Source organism: Anneissia japonica, unplaced genomic scaffold (genome assembly GCF_011630105.1).
Source record: "Anneissia japonica isolate Jap-2015-1 unplaced genomic scaffold, ASM1163010v1 scaffold65_len388318_cov190, whole genome shotgun sequence".
Lineage (NCBI taxonomy): Eukaryota > Metazoa > Echinodermata > Crinoidea > Comatulida > Comatulidae > Anneissia > Anneissia japonica.
This window is the reverse complement of record NW_022729881.1, coordinates 296,360-307,734: the sequence shown is the minus strand read 5'-3', so window position 1 is coordinate 307,734 and position 11,375 is coordinate 296,360.

The window sequence follows — 11,375 nt, the reverse complement described above, 5'->3', positions numbered from 1 at the left end:
TATATATATATATATATATATATATATATATACATATATATATATACATACATATATACATATATATATATACATACATATATACATATATGTACATATACATTCATATATACATATATGTACATATACATATATATATATATATATACATATATATATATACACATATACATATATATATAATGTGTGGGTGTGTGTTTGTGTTAGTATTATGTAACCATATTACATACTGTGATTTACTTTATATTTACCTACATCAGTGATTTTATAATATGCTAATGTTCATTATCACTTTCTTCATCACTATCACTGTCTGATGAATCAGAAACACTCGACAACAATGGAAAGTTGTTGAAGAAACTCCCTTCCGCTTTGCAGTTACACATTTCAGTACACTGAAGATTATTTCTCCTACAGTGCATGTATTATTTGAAAATGTACATATTGAACAGGTACATCTGATAAGCTCAGCAATAGTTTCATGGGCAGCCTGCTTTTATGACAAGACAGGTCTCAATTTACCATCTTCCATAACCCAGCCCAGTTTGCATGGATCAGGGATTTCTGGATGAATAACAGTATCCTGGCTCCATATATTGGGCTGCAGATGTACACGCAATATATGCTGATATAAGGCTCCTGCAGTTGGTGGCAGCTTATCTACACCTTGATTGTTTGGCAGAGTTTTGAATCTTTTCCATCGCAATGTTGAGGCATCTTTAGCAGATACTTTCTTCGTTACGAGAAGACCACACAAATTCCAGTATTCATGCCAAGCTGTGGAAGTCTTCCGAAGATCAATACAAACCAGTCTGTATCATTTCCAGATTCAGAGGCCACTTCTATGCCATGGGGAATCATTAGAGTATCAGCTTCTGTGCTTACAGATGTTATTGGAGGATGCTCTGGAGTGTTTGTTTTGACATCTTGCCGTGTGAATTGTGACAGGTACCGCTGAAACCAGAAGAAGAGTGGCTCTTCAGCCAATATACGATCATCTTGGACCAAAAAGAGCAGTGACACTACCAGGCTCCCATGCTATCACCGGTTGTGATAAAAATTTTCAGGCCCGTAGCCAGGTTCTTTCAAAGGGGGTTTTCTGGGCGTGAGGTCCACGGTCGAAGCCCCCAAAGCAAGGGGATTTGGATTTTTGTGCTTTATGGGTCTAAATAATGCTATAAAAGCAGATATGTTTGAAAAGGTCTTTGTCTGGGTGGGTTTGCAGTGCACCAGGTGGGTTGGACGACTTATTTGGGAAATCTGAAGAAGGGGTTCGCCAGAAATGAGGGAGGTTTGCTAGAAAAAGAGGGTTCTCCCGAACCATAAAACCCCCTCTGGATACAAGCTGAGTTGCTGAGCTGTTGTCTAGTGTTTCTCATTCATCAGATAGTGACAGTGATGAACATCAGCACATTATAAAATCACTGATGTAGGTAAATATAAGTAAATCACAGTATGTAATATGGTTACATAATACTAACACACACACACACACCCACACATTATACATATATATATGATATATATTTATATATGATATATATATATGCTGTTATGGTAATGATAATAACAGCATATGGCAATTGCATATAACTAGCTCTATCAAAGTTTTTGTACAGTTCGGTTATTATTATATTAATATGTATGCTAAAAAGCTAAAATAATGGAAAATGGCAGCCATTTTAAATTGTAATAGCTCAAAAATGTGTACAATATTTAGTTAACTGTTGCTGTCATTGTTATGAGTGGATTTCCAATTGAATACTGCATTTTAATGACAAATTTACAATATTAGTGACAATTTTAGGAAAAAATGGCGGCCATTTTGAAACGGCTGGCAACCCCCTTATGTATGAAAAAAAAAATGTTACACATACTTTTTTGATTTATCTATGTCTACTCTACATCATATCCAATTTTTAAAAAATATAGCAAAAAAAATGCAACCAACCAAAGTTTGCTGGACTATAAGTTGTAAATATGATTTTATAGATCATAATGGCTGATCGGACATTGTGACGTCATCATATTGGCATCTGAATTCAAAGAAATTGACTTATAGCTATGACATTAACATGCGCACAGGCGTCAAGACGTTCGCGTACGCAAGCATAAATCTTTTAAAATGTTTCAAGTTACACTTTTATAACAAAACTGATTTTATCGATGACGTCATTTTTGAAAATACGCATTTGAGCGTATCTCGGTTTTCCTTGATCGATCGTCTTCCAACTTTGAGTATGTTATAGCTAAGACAATTCTCTTTCATATATATGACTTCTTTTTACATTTTGATGATGTCATCATGATCAGAAAAAATGTTTTTTCTGACCCCCCCCCCTCATCTTTCTTTCCTTTAAACGTTGATGAGCCCATTTCATCTTAACCATTCATCATTTCTGAATCATATTAAGTGAGCATAATCTTCAGGTCAATATTGAATGTCATGTACCTTAATTTTTCTTTCGCACTTTTTAGCGTGCAGGTACGCGTGCGTTAAAATTTATGTATACATAAAAATATCAATATTTTAAATCAGTTATAGCTCCTTAGAATGAAAGGTAACCCCCAATTTTTATTACATATTCTAAAAGCACATGGGATGTAGATACGATTTTATAGATGATAATGGCTGATTGGACACTGTGACGTCATAATATTGCCATTTAAATTAAAGACAAAACTGAATTTTTATTTTACGACTCGTTTGAACGTATTTCGCTTATTCTTGATTGTCTCCCATCTGTGAGTATGTTATAGCTGAAACAATTCTCTATCGGACGCGTACATTTATTTTTTATATTGATCAGGTCAGCATGGTATAAAAGAATGAATTTTTGTAGCCATTTTATCTCACATGCTTAAAAGATGTAAAAAAAAAATGAAAAATACAATTTAGAGAGGGCGGCAGACTGTATTTTGATGCTATCAGACTGATATAGGTCATATGAAGGGAAAATTCGTGTGGCATTACCAACAGGCGGTTTTAAAAACACTTGACAATGTTTAATTTCGTGTGCCATTACCGTACACGGACACATTGCGACGTGCGCGTATGTTAAAATTTGAAAATTCTCAATATCATATTCAGATAGTTTAAAGTACGTTTCAGGTCATTTTTAGAATTCCAAAACTTTCCATAATTTATGCGCCGTATGTTCATTTCCACGCTCACAGCACGTACTAAGGCTAGTAATTACGTTTTGTTACATATTTTGTGTTCCTGACACTGTATTCATATCAGGAGTCACTCTTTGTGCAATTACCGTCTCATGGGCGTCGAATCTAGTTTGAATATTATGTGGTTTAATACACATAAAAGCAACTTGTAACCTACATTTCCTGTTATCTGATCTATTACACACATGTACTACCCAGCCAGCCTATAGGCCTAGTTCGTCTTCCTCTAGCTCTAGGCCAGCCTGCATTACAGTAGTGTACATTGTTTATCTCTCAGGGGAGAGACCACCCACCCTTGCAAGCACCACAAAACAGCTCATTCTTCACTGCCAACTAGACTCGTGCAGACGCATTTATTAGCTGCAAAGCTTACCATTCCAGGCCGTGATTGGTTGATAAACACAATGTGGAATCAGGCGATTTGCAATCTGATCAATGACGAACACGCTCTCATAGGAAACCCACAGTAGTGTTAAGAAATATGATTAAAAAAAACATACTTTTCACATATTTCCTGACAATATTTTCGCAAAAACTCTTCATACTTTAAATTCCCCACGCCTTATCTTCCATATTATTGCAAGATCGGCCTAATCGCGTTACAAACGAAGGAAGAGATAGAAAAACAAATGACTTCAAAATTCGCTCAGAATCATCATATAAGCCCTCTCTTTCAGAGAGTGGGCTAAAAAACCAATAGAACTATAAAAATGGAAAAAAAATAAATAAATAAAGACCAAAAAACAACTACAAATCCAGAAAAAAAAAAAAAAAAAGCTAGAAATTACGTTTTTTTACATATTTTGGGTTCCTGAAATTTATGCCTATTTTTAATCAGTCTTTTGGATGAAAGGTAACCCTCAATTTTTATTACATATTCTGAAAGCACATGAGTTGTAGATATGATATTATAGATCATTATGGCTGATCGGACGTTGTGACGTCATCATATTGCCATTTAAATTAAGAAAAAGCTAAAAACATGTTATATTTTCATTGCGGATTTTTTGGGCTCAGTACGGACTCCAAAAGTATGCATTTTCTTTTAGTTTTATAGCGTATGCGGATTTTATAAGTCCGCAATGACGATATAACGTGTTTAAACTTTTATTTATGACGTCATTATTTTTATACTCGTTTGAATGTATCTTGCTTATTCTTGATTGGTCGTCTCCCACCTGTAAGTATATTATATCTGAGACAATTTTCTTTTTGAAGTGTCCCTTTATTTTTTATTTTGATGACGTCATCATGGTCAAAAAGAATGAACTTTTGGAGCCCTCTAATCTCTCTTTCTACAAATTTGTCAAAAAATCATTGACAGAGAAGTCTATTAAACAAAGGCAAATCCAATAATCCTTTAAATTATATTGCCAATAGTTTATGTAGTGGTAATAAGCAGATGACGATCCTGACAATAACAAGAGGTGATCCGCACTAGATGCGGATCACCAAAAAACTGTATTTTGAAACATTGTCCATAATCAAAATCTATCAAAATTTGCATCTAAAGAGCTTCCAGTGTATAAAGCCACAAATTTTATAAAGCCGCAAATATTATATGCGATTTCCACCACAAAATTCAGAGTACAGCTTATACACCGGTCATCGACCTGCTCCTAAAAAATCTAGACCACCAAACACGGAGGCGAAAATCGTCTAAGTTAGGCCCAGGCTGCCCCAATTAATTAGCCTAGGTTTGCTGGCCTAGTATTGTAATACTCACTACAGTGCAAACAGGATTCCTACAAAATTCAAGCAATGCTTTGGGTTATTTAAAAAAATATTTTCACATTACGTTCATTAATATTAAAACAATGTTTGAAACACATTAACAAACAATTTTTTTTCCTGTCCTCGAAGTCACGTGAGTAGCTTCAGGAACATTGTCACAAACCGCATGGTTGTAAAGTCGCTGTACAACGTCTGGTTGCCGGGAGGCTAGTAATGTTACAGTATAGAAAGAACGATACCGCTATGCAGTGAGTTTTCTTGAAGTTGTAATACTTGCTTTTACTGTAATTTAACTGTAGAATGGCACACGTTCTGTTTACAATGTGCGTGATCGATATTGATGTCAATATCAGCTTTTATTATTGATTGAATAAAAGATATAAATATGCTCAATATATTCTAGTATTTTAAATTAATATTCAAATAGACTAACTAAAATGATTGTTGAAACCCACACGGTCGGAAATTTAACGCAGAAAATATACCGACGTCTACTCGAAAAAAAGTGGATTTCTATAGATAATATGTTTTTTTGATGAGAGTTTTCCTGGAGAATACAAGTATTTCCAGTTGTTTGTTGTTTAATAATCGGCCGATAAAGTTGAAATTTCTTTATTTTAATAATTTGTAAATAATATTTAAAAAAACAAAAAAAAACTTAATATTAATTTTGGAAACAGTCTGAAACTTAAAAATAGGTGTGGTTATACACAGGCGACGCCAAAAATCATGATATCCCTCATCCTCCCACATTACTTCTAGAGGCGTATATTTTATTCTGGAGTGGGAGTTTATTTGAGAGGGAGGAAGATTTGGAAGGGTGAAAGGCCGGTTCCCACCTCCCCAAACCGATTATTGATTGCCCAAAATGCCTCAGAAGTTATTTCGGGCATCTAGAAAACAAAATTACAAAATTTCTAGAGGGTATGCCGGATCCAACTAGGGTAGTGTTGTCTTTCGATCGTCTCCCCTCCCCCACCTACTTCGGACACATATCAAAGCTGTAAAACTTTTAAGGCCTCAGCCTCCCCATAGAAGGCCCCTGGTAGATTCCTGGTTGTTTTGCAGTAGCTCTGTTTTTGCTAGCCTTGGTAGATGATCTAATTTTTTTGGTTAATTTTTAATCGTGTTTTCTTTTTTTTTTAATGGATTTTTAATGTGGGTTTTTTTTTTTTGTACCGTGCAATATCTTTAAATTTTAAATTTGGTATTTGACTTTTGTTACTAATTCTTGATGTTTTTGCGATTCTCTTGGTTTTTTTTAATGTATTTTTTTTTTTTTTTTTTTTTGACTTTGTAAATTTTTGATTGTAAATTCAATCTATATTTTATATGATTGCAATAAAGATATTTGTATTGTATTGTATTGTATTGATGGGTGTGTGGTTGAATTGGTTTTTGTTGGACAAAATCTAACTTACGACATCAAGAAAGAAAGTTTAGCAAAGGTTGGCCTAGCTCAAGGTAAAGACCAAAGCCTAGGCGCCTATCTATACTTATTATATAACTATAATTAGGTTGTTCCCTACCCTTTTTGATGCTCGAGTATTGTCTGATTTACCACCGAAATAACTAGGCCTAGGCCTATGGTCTAGTTTTGGAGAGGCCATTGAATCACAGGGCAGTAGTTTAAATGCATCTGTCACTTCGAAAAATGATGTCATGTTCGTTCTGTTCATGCACACAGGAATCCCTGGGTATAATCCCATACCCCCACCTCCCAACCTCCAATAAAAAATATTTTAAAAACACCTCCCGCCCTCATTAATCTTTTTTTTAAAAAAAGTCATATAATATTAATTTATTTATTTATTTATTTTTTTAATTTTTTTTTTGCCCTAATAGACAGGTCCCAGCCAAGGATAAACTGCCACTTTTTCCGGTCAAGGTTTTCTCAGCGGTTTTATCATCCTGACCTCATACTATTTGAAATAAGCTTGGGGCCACCCAAATTTTTGTCTCAAATACAAGATGGCCACCAAAATCCAAAATGGCCGCCAAAATTAACATTATTAGAGATATACAACATATTTATTCAGTGTTGTCAACTTATTTTAAGTGGAATTGTCACCTCAGACCTAAGCCTTACAAGATCAATCTAGGTAAAGGTTTCTAATGTTTTTACGTACACTTACACTCCCATACAGGTCCATCCATCAAATGCTGTATATTTACATACCTGCCAACATTTGAATATCAAAAATAGGGACACTATTGATTGGTGACAAAAAATTAAGATGGCAATTATATATCCTAATTCCTGTACAGTTGCTTCAAACAAAACAAGAGTTACTTAATTTCAAGTGTACTGTTTATTTACCTCACAACCAAGAAAAAATATTTAAGTTACATTTTAATCAGGCTTACAGACTTCACAATGAAGGGCACGGTATGTTGCTTGTTTCGCTGGATTTCATTGGAGTCATAACGTCAATATTTATTCAATGACACTTACAATCTCTGTTCAACATTTCCAGCTTGTGTGTCATTTAAAGCACTTTAAGTTTTTGTTGTCATGCTAGCTCGAAGCTTTGTTTTGTTTTTTCAACAATAGAGAAAACTCTCTCAGTCACTACTGCTATAAAATATTACCATAGTTTCCCGGATAGAATCCCACACCGATCTTACGCCCAACTTCGCGTACACAAATTTCCCCGGGTGAAGTCCCAGGGTCTGAGGATTGGGTAAGTCGGCCTAGGTCGATAAATTTAACAAATGCTCAAAAAATAAAGGAATTGTCTCTGAATTCTGTCGACTTGAAACTCTTAAAATTGCTTAAAACCGACATTGGTCGCCATAAATTAAAACACAAAGCCCATTCTTGTAAATTACTTTGTTGTTCACTGTCGCTGAAAATAAGCAGCTCACTAAACTGCGGCTAAAGTAAAGATAGACAGCACCGCGGTCCGTCCCTGAAAAGACCTGCCCAGTGGGCTGATCAGATCGTTATTTCACAGCGTGAAGACTCACGTGTTTCCACAGAGAATCGCTGCTAAAAATAACTTGTTACATCATGCAAGACTGATTTCTTCGCCCGAATATTGTTTTGATAGGCTATTGAATCGTAGGTGAAAACCACCTTGCAAAACGATCGTCATTTCCGTCTGTTCATACACTAGGCCTAGGGAATCCCGGGGTATAATTCCCCCCCCCCGAAATCGGAACAGTTTCGCGTTCATGGGGATAGGATTATACCCGGGGAACCACGGACTAATATTCCCTTCATCACACTGGCAAGTAGTGGATACTTCTTGCAATTAATTGGTGATCTGCTAACGTTAGCGGATCACCTATTGTTATTGTACGGAATCATCATCTTCAACTTTCTTATTGGTGATCCGCTACACTAGCGGATCACCTCTTATTATTGTCAGAATCTTTTTGGTGATCCGCTACACTAGCGGATCACCTATTGTTATTGTCAGGATCATCATCATCTTCATCTTCTTTTTTTTAATTCTTCTTTCTTTCTCCCCTTTTCTGTTCGCACGATATCTCAAAAACTGCCACGAGTTACGCACAATTTTGCGTTTTTACATTATCGATAATATCAGCGTAACCAATTGCCATTTCGAAATCGTATTAAGTGAGCATTAACTTCGGGTTAATGTTAAATGTACTGTACCCTAACTTGACGCGTGCGCTCCACTACACGCGCGTATGCGTGCGTCAAAATTTCAAAATGCTCAAAATCACTTTTTGACTAAATTATTGGACGTTTTAGGCCATTTTAAGCATTTCAACTAAATTTTCCACTACACGCGCGCATTTTAACGTGCGTAGCACGTACGTAAGCTAGATATTATGTTTTTTTTACATATTTTGGGTTCCTGACTTTTTTTTTCACAAACTTCCAATCTTTTTGGTCATCTTTTGGCCAATAGCAATACCGTACGTGCGCATCAAACATAGGTATCTTTGGCCGTATTTGTGCTGCTATACAGTGAAATTATGCTAAAATGAGGCCTATTTTCATTCAGTTATATCTCCTTAGGTTGAAAGGTGACCCCCAAGTTTTATTACATATTCTGAAATCACATGAGTTGTAGATATGATTTTATAGATCATAATGGCTGATCAGATATTGTGACGTCATCATATTGGCATCTGAATTCAAAGAAAGTGATTTATAGCTATGACGTCATTTTTGAAAATACGCATTTGAGCGTATCTCGCTTATCCTTGATCGATCGTCTTCCAACTTTCAGTATGTTATAGCTGAGAAAATTCCCTTTCATATATTTGACTTCTTTTAACATTTTGATGACGCCATCATGGTCAAAAAAATTGTTTTTTTCTGACCTCCTCATTTCTCTTTCTTCAAAATGTTGATGAGCCCATATAATCTTAACCATTCGTCATTTCTGAATCATATTAAGTGAGCATAATCTTCAGGTCAAGGTTGAATGTCAGGTACCTTAGTTTTCCGTTCGCGCGACTTCACGTGCGCGTACACTTGCGTCAACATTTATATATGCATAAAACCATGCATATATTTTTAATCAGTTATAGCTCCATAGGATGAATGGTGACCCCCAATTTTTATTACATATTCTGAAAGCACATGAGTTGTAGATACGATTTTATAGATCATAATGGTTGATCGGACATTTTGACGTCATCATATTGCCATTTGAATTAAGAAAAATGTTTATTTATGACGTTATTACTTTTTATACTCGTTTGAACGTACTCGCTTATCTTGATTGATTGCCTCCCACCTGTGAGTATGTTATATAGCTAAATCAATTCTCTTTCGGACGTGTCCATTTATTTTTATTTTGGTGACATCATGGTCAAAAAGAATGCTTTTTTGAAAGCCTTCTCATCTTTCTTTCTTGAAAGATGTAAACACATTGAAAATTTCACTGTATAGGGGCACAAATACGCGCAAAGATACCTATGTTTTATGCGCACGTACGGTATTGCTATTGGCCATTTTCAGCATTTCAAATTTTTTTGAAATATTCCACTACGCGCAGGCATTTTTACGTGCGCAGCACATACAGAAGCTAGAAATCACGTTATTTTACATATTTTGGGTTCCTGACATTGTTTTCACAAATTTCCATTCTTTTCGGTCATCTTTTGGCCAATAGCAATACTGTACGTGCGCATCAAACATAGGTATCTTTGTGCGTATTTTTGCCGCTATACAGTGAAATTATGCTAAAATCAGACCTATTTTTAATCAGTTATAGCTCCTTAGGTTGAAAGGTGACCCCCATTTTTTATTACATATTCTGAAAGCACATAAGTTGTAAATATGATTTTAGAGATCATTATGGCTGATTGGACATTGTGACGTCATCATATTGGTGTCTGAATTCAAAGAAAGTGATTTATAGCTATGACGTCATTTTTAAAAATACGCATTTGAGCGTATCTCGCTTATCCTTGATCGATCGTCTTCCAACTTTCAGTATGTTATAGCTGAGACAATTCTCTTTCATATATTTGACTTCTTTTTAGATTTTGATGACGTCATCATGGTCAAAAAAATTGTTTTCTGACCCCCACATCTTTCTTTCCTGAAAACGTTGATGAGCCCATATCATCTTAACCATTAGTCATTTCTGAATCATATTAAGTGAGCATAATCTTCAGGTCAAGGTTGAATGTCAGGTACCTTAGTTTTCAGTTCGCGCGACTTCACGTGCGCGTACGCTTGCGTCAACATATATATATGCATAAAACCATGAATGTTTTTAATCAGTTATAGCTCCATAGGATGAATGGTGACCCCCAATTTTTATTACATATTCTGAAAGCACATGAGTTGTAGATACGATTTTATAGATCATAATGGTTGATCGGACATTTTAACGTCATCATATTGCCATTTGAATTAAGAAAAAATTTAATTTCATTTATGACGTTATTACTTTTTATACTCGTTTGAACGTACTCGCTTATCTTGATTGATTGCCTCCCACCTGTGAGTATGTTATATAGCTAAATCAATTCTCTTTCGGACGTGTCCATTTATTTTTATTTTGGTGACGTCATCATGGTCAGAAAGAATGCTTTTTTGGAGCCTTCTCATCTTTCTTTCTTATAAGATGTAAACACATTGAAAATAGAGGGCGGCAGACTGTATTTCGACACTATCAGACCGATAGTTCGTATACTGTAAAGGCAAAATTCGTGTGGCATTACCAACCAACAGGGGGTTTTAAATTAAACTTGACAAGGTTTAAATTCATGTGCCATTATCGTTGTCAGGCACGTCGTTTTAGGTATTCGTACTTGTGCGTTACAATTTTAAAATTTTTGATATCACTTTTCAGATAATTTAAAGCACGTTTCAGGTCATTTTGAATATTCCAAAACTATCCAAAATTTACGAGCCGTACGCTCATTTCCACGCCCACAGCACGTACTGAAGCTGATAATTACGTTTCGGTTTCATGTGTTGGGTTTGTGACACTGTATTAATACTACTGTGCGCACGGACGTTA